This window comes from Nuphar pumila, chromosome 4 (assembly GCF_984573655.1).
Source record: "Nuphar pumila chromosome 4, dmNupPumi1.hap1.1, whole genome shotgun sequence".
NCBI lineage: Eukaryota > Viridiplantae > Streptophyta > Magnoliopsida > Nymphaeales > Nymphaeaceae > Nuphar > Nuphar pumila.
Window position 1 is genome coordinate 53,923,620 of NC_143252.1, and position 6,221 is coordinate 53,929,840.

General features: G+C 38.5%; 1 long non-coding RNA gene across 1 annotated transcript; it reads right to left on the bottom strand.

Moving 5' to 3' along the window:
• Positions 1-3,644: 3,644 nt before the first annotated feature.
• Positions 3,645-5,663, bottom strand: LOC149840223 (uncharacterized). Its single transcript, XR_016431536.1, has 3 exons — positions 5,576-5,663; positions 5,227-5,350; positions 3,645-3,949 (listed from the first exon to the last, which is right to left on the bottom strand). It is a non-coding gene; the product is annotated as an uncharacterized LOC149840223 (long non-coding RNA).
• Positions 5,664-6,221: the final 558 nt, after the last annotated feature.

The window sequence follows — 6,221 nt, forward strand, 5'->3', positions numbered from 1 at the left end:
TTGATTGTTCACTGTATCGGGTTTTTATAGAAAACCTACCCAATAAAAAAAGGTCAGAATTTTGAAAAAAACACTGAAAATCCTATAAATGTTTCTTATTAGGTAGGTAGGTTTGAGAGGTTTACTATTGGTTGAGCTTTCATATATATATATATATATATATATATATATATAAGTAATGCATTCCTTAGGCCCTCTTTTTCATTAGGGCTCGCTAGGCCCCGTTAAAATCGTAGTTTTAAGTGTTTTTTCACATCTAACACCGTAGATGTGATCTATAGGTTTTGTTGAGTGAGAACCGGCATTTGGATCACTGGAATCTGACCTGTATACAGTTTTTTTCGGTGATCCAAAATCAATGGCAATGAAGGTACCATTTTTTTGGGCTAAAAAAACATGTTTTTTCATCAAAAAAACATGAACCAAGAGACGATTCTCACTAAATCAAGCATTTAAACACATCTAACGGTTCAGATCTATCATAAAACACTTAAAACCTATGGGGGCAAAACATGGCAGAATGAGAAATGGGGTCTAATATGTTTGCTAGGTCTGGTTAGGACCATTAAAAAATCATAGTTTAAGTATTTTTTCTCACATCTAGATGTGATCTATAAGTTTTTTTTTAGTATGAACCTGCTTTTGGATCGCCGAAATCTGACTTGTATACAGGTTTTCTAGTGATCCAAAATCAATGGCTATGAAGGTACCAGTTTTTCCCGGCTCAGAAAGACTTATTTTTTCATAAAAAAACATGATCCAAGAGTCTATTCCCACCAAATTTAGCATGCTCAACACATCTAACCGTTCAGATCTATCACAAAACACTTAAAACCTATGGGGCAGAATGAAAAAATGGGATCTAATATGTTCATCTCTCTCTCTCTCTCTCACACACATATAATGTAGATTATGCTACCACTTTTTAGTCAGGTCAATATTAGGACTTCTTAAAAATTCATAGTTTTAGGTGTTTTATGTTAGAATTGCCCCATTAGATGTGTTTATCATTGTTTACTCAATATAAAACATGTCTTAGATTAAGCATCTTTATGCTCAGATATGTATTTTAAAATGTAAAAAAAATCAATGGTTGATATTATACTAAAAATTGATGATAAAATATTCACATTTTTACACCAAATTAAGTCAAAACAAATCTTATTTCTTAATAAAAAGGCAATGATAAACACATCTAAGGGTTCAGATCTAACATAAAAATACCTAAAACTATGAATTTGGGAGGGTCCTAACGGTAACCTAACAAAAAACGGGGAAAGCAACCCCCTCTCTCTCTCTCTCTCAATCTGACACAAAGTTTGAGCTTCTTAAAAGGTAAAAATGCATGTCTATATCTTCCTTCGAGTACTGCTATATAAAATTGAGATCTTGACGATGTTCACAAGAATCATAAAAACCATAACAGTAACCCTGTTTAGCATTGTGGCAGTTAGCCATGTGGTTAATGGGTCATATGTCAAGCTGAAGGCCCAGGATCGAATCCCGCTGGCACATGAGGCCTGTCATTGCTTTATCAAAGTTGGGGCACATAAGGCTGGGTGGTCTTATCCTCCGCCCAGAGTTGTACCTCGCAAGGAGTCAGGCCCATTCAGTGACCCGGTTCTTTGTGAGAGTTTTCCTTGTCTTAAAAAAAAAAGAGACAGTAACCCTGTTTGAAGAAGGCTTATATGTGGATTGCCTCAAATTAACACCTTAGGCAATAAAAAACTAGTGGTTAGCCCCGTACACTGTGTAAAACTGCACAAGTACTCTTCCCTGCCCACTGAAGATAGTTTCCCGTTTACTTGAACCTTGCAGCACGGAAACTCAAATTAATTGATAATAAAAAAGCTAAAATTTCACCCATCCCGTGAATAGGTTTAGCTAGGCATTCATAACATGACCCAAAGCCTCGCTTAATGTAATTTGAACCATTGGCCTTGCTGATTTTATAGATATCTACCCTCTCGTAGAGGTGGGCATCAGGCAGTGCCAGGCCCATTTAGAGCTCAGCCTGCCCCAAAAATGGTCCGGTCTGTTTACTAACAGGCCAGGCTCTTAACAAGCTTGGGTTTGAAGAACCGCTCATGACCCAGCCCATTGGCCAATGTGAAGCGGTGCAGCTAAGGCCTGACCCAAACCCAACTAATTAGGTAAATAATAAATAATTAACAAGTTTTTATGTACTCAACTATTTTTTGTTTTAGTTTTCATAAAATTAATGTAACTAATTAGGTAAATAATAAGAGTTATCAAGTTGTTATGCAATTAAATAATTTTTTAAATTTTTTATATTATTAATAATTAATAAATAACTCAGGCACATTGGGCCGGCCCAATAGCCCATGGGCCAACCCAAACCCGGCCCACGTATATAATGCACCAGGTTTCGGCCCAATAGCTAACAGGATAGGGCCTAAAACCTTGACCCAATCCTGGCCCATGGCAGAACTGGTAGGCTTGGCCTGTTGCACCCTTATCATAAAACCATCATCCATTAATCAAAGCCTTTTTTTGTTGTTGAAGTCCAGAGCAACGCTGTCATTACTTTATTGAAACCATGAATATGGGCAATGCGGTCAGTGGCTTGAAGCAAGGTTCCAATGATCATATTCTTTACTTATCTAAATATTGCTCAACTTCGTTAGATCTAGTTTAGATTTAGAGCCATTTAGACCCCGATTCAGATTTGCCAGTGGCTTAAAATTCAAATTGGATTCATATGAATGATGACCTTGATTGTCCCCACATGACAGACTAGGCTCGTGCACGTGTTGGGTCAAAACTGAAAACCATATTCACAAAGGCTATGTGCATTGAGATGAAAATATGGTTTCAGTGTGTTGCCAAAATATGAATTGCCAATGTGTGATTGAGAGATGGAGTGGACAAAAAACATCCCCGTGGGAACGGTGTTGCCTTGGGGTGTCTACCTTTAAAAAAAAAAAACTCGTGCTTGGAGAGTTATTTGTGCCTGTATTGCCCACCATGCATCGCTGGAAGCCGGGAAATGGGCCAACCAAGTATGTTGTGCCCCTCTCACCAACACCAAATGTATCATGCATAGGCAGATGGATACTTGCGCACACACACAAATAGAAAGTTGGCAGCTACATCAATACATGTTTCTTCATCATGCACCTAAGTTCACAGACAAATGACCACATGCATTTAAAGTCTAATGCCTAATGCCTAAAAAAACATCAACATAGGAACACAGGTGAAAAACAAAAAAGTTGCACAAAGGCTTCTGACCATTGAAGAAGCAGCCATTTTCCTTGAGTCTCAGTAAATGAAAGGTGTATGAGCGTGAAAAAATAATAAGCCTTGTGTCCCCTATCCCACCAAAGTCTTAAGAGGACAAAAAGTCCTTGTCAGAACCTCATATCACACAAATTTTACCAATCTGGGTGCATATAAGCATACATACAATCTTGAAAGCACATGATTATGCAAATCTATACAAAACATGGCCACAACATAACCTAAATTGCAGAAAATTGCAAATACCAAACTATAATCAACAAAGTTTGGTGGTGGCAAATCCAGTTTGATAAGTATCCGAAACTCATAAGAACCAAGCAACCCCATGACATTTAGAAAGTTTAGAAATCCTGATATATACAAGAGTCGAGTGCATATCACATACAAAAAATAGAGAATAAAAAGCATATATATCCTTTGCAAAATTCTTGTTCCATAATATGCATTATTTACAAAATCATCCGTATGTGAAGGGTAGAATCAGCAAAACACACAAAAGCCATCCCCTTCTCACATGAGCTATCATCTACCACACCACTGCCCTCTTTAATCGTGAGTCCACACACAAGCACAAAGACAGACATTCATTGAAGCCCCAACCATCAATGCTACCAACTTATACTCAAATGGTGAAACCCAAGCAGAGTAGGCAACCAAAACAATAAAAAAAAAAGTTTCCCAAGCCCTGCGAGAAAAAAAGTAGTTTATAATTTTTAATAATACATAATAATGGTGCAATCATACTGATGAAACAAATTTAAAAAAGAAGACAAAATGTTAATATGCAAGCACACACAATACAATATAATTTAGCTTCCACAAAGATGACAATCTTACAGAAAATGACAAGTGATTTCAACTAATATACAGAATACAAAAAATTCTCCAAACTGGCCTTGGAAGTATGAATATCATGAATTCCAAGAGACAGAAGATGCACATATCAAGTCCACCATGAAACAAATTTGTTAGAAGGTATACTATAAATATTTTTGCTTTCATTGGTCATTTTTACCAAAAATTGATCACTATAAGACAAATCTCAGACCTGTGACACTTAGTCAGGCTGCGAGCCTCTACCCGGACCAGCCTGCCTCAGGCAAGGGAAAAAGAGAGATTGTGAGACTCTGCCTTGAGTGAGAATGGCTCAGTCAAGGCCTTAAGCAAGCCTCGTCTCGAGCCTGAGGCAAGCCCGCCTCAGGGGAGGTTCGGGTTGAGCCTACGTCAGGAGAGGCCTCGCCAGCCTGAGGCAAGCTTTCCAGGGTTAAACACATAGGCGAGCTTGAATGATCGAGAGAGGCGAGACCTCTCCCTCTTCTTCTCTGCAACACAATGAACACAAAAGAAGAACATGGCACGTGCCTCTTATATATGTGGTACTTGAGTAAAATGCAAGTGTCTAAACCTGACAGGCAATCAATGCTCCTCAATAGAGGACTAAGGAAGAGTTTCGAAAACGAGAGATGTTGCAATTCCAAATAAAATCATAAGATTAGGAAATTTCAAGCAAGTTTAATAATGCAAGAACCAACTAAATGAGTTACACCCATAATGAACTTGTAATTTCGAATATGTGCGCACGAACGCAGCAACCATGACAACCAACACATCAACAGGTCTCATGAGAACACTGTAAGTATGTATGCATGATGCCATACAACACCCTATGATTAGGTCATGCACACCACTCTTGTGTTGCAAAAACAGCCACACCATTATCAGGCACATTCGCATGGATGCGCAGGCCAAGAAAAATTATGAAAACATACTAAAAAGAAAAAAAAACATAAGTAGCTAATATATATATATATATATATATATATATATATATATATATATATATATATATATATATATATATATATATATATATATATATATATATATATATATATATCTTCTCACAAAAAGAACACCAGGAACTTGAAAGATAAAATAAGAAATTAAGGGGAGAGAGTGAACCTGATTTTTAGGGATGCTGAATCCAAGGAGGCCGATCGCAGAAAATTAGGGGTTTCGCGAGAATAGGGTTTCAAGATCGAAAAGGGAAAATGTACTGGGGAGAGGTTAGGCCTACGATCGATCCCTGAAATAAAAAATCCCTTTAGAGCTGCTAGTCGGGAAAGAAGAAACCAAAAGATATCTGCTACTCGTCGAGAAAGCAGCAGCAGAAAGATATATACATAGAGCAAACGAACAAGAAGAAGATAAAAATGAGAGAGAGAGAGGCGAGAGAGGGAACCCTGATCTGGTTTCCTCTGACGTCGATGGCGAGAGAGAGAGAGAGAGAGAGAGAGAGAGAGAGAGAGACCTATCCAAGAGACAGATCCACGATCGTTCATCCAGGAGACGGATCGAGATGGGCTTCAATCTCCTTTAGCTCAGAGCATCCTATCGTTAGAGGGCGAGAGATAGAGAAACCGAATTCGGGGTACTTGTTTATGTATTTATTTTTTACATTAAAAGTTAAACACTTTACGCCGTTTAACTGAAAAGTGAACGCAACGTGGCACCCATCAGAAACTCGTAACAGATGGCCACGATGTTAGCGGGCAGAATGTTCATTTTCAAAATGACCTGATCTGGATCCGTTCAACAATTACTAAAAGTTTTAAAACTGTTCCGCCAAAACTCTCTCCCTCACGCTGCACATCCACATATGTATGTTTACCACGTCTTCCTTAAAACTGTTCTCCCAAAATCTCTCTCTCAAACGCATAGATACGTTTACCACTTCTTCCTTAAAACTACTCTCCCAAAATATCATCCCTCTCTCTCTCTCTCTCTCTCACACACACGCATACATGAGTTTACCACTTCATCTTTAAAGTTAAAACTGCTCCCCCAAACTCGGCCGGCCGGCCGGCATCCAGTCCTCTCGAGGGGGTGGGGGTTGGCGAAGCATCTGCCTTACCGATTCTTCCCCCACCTCTCTCTCTCTCTCTCACGTTAAAAAC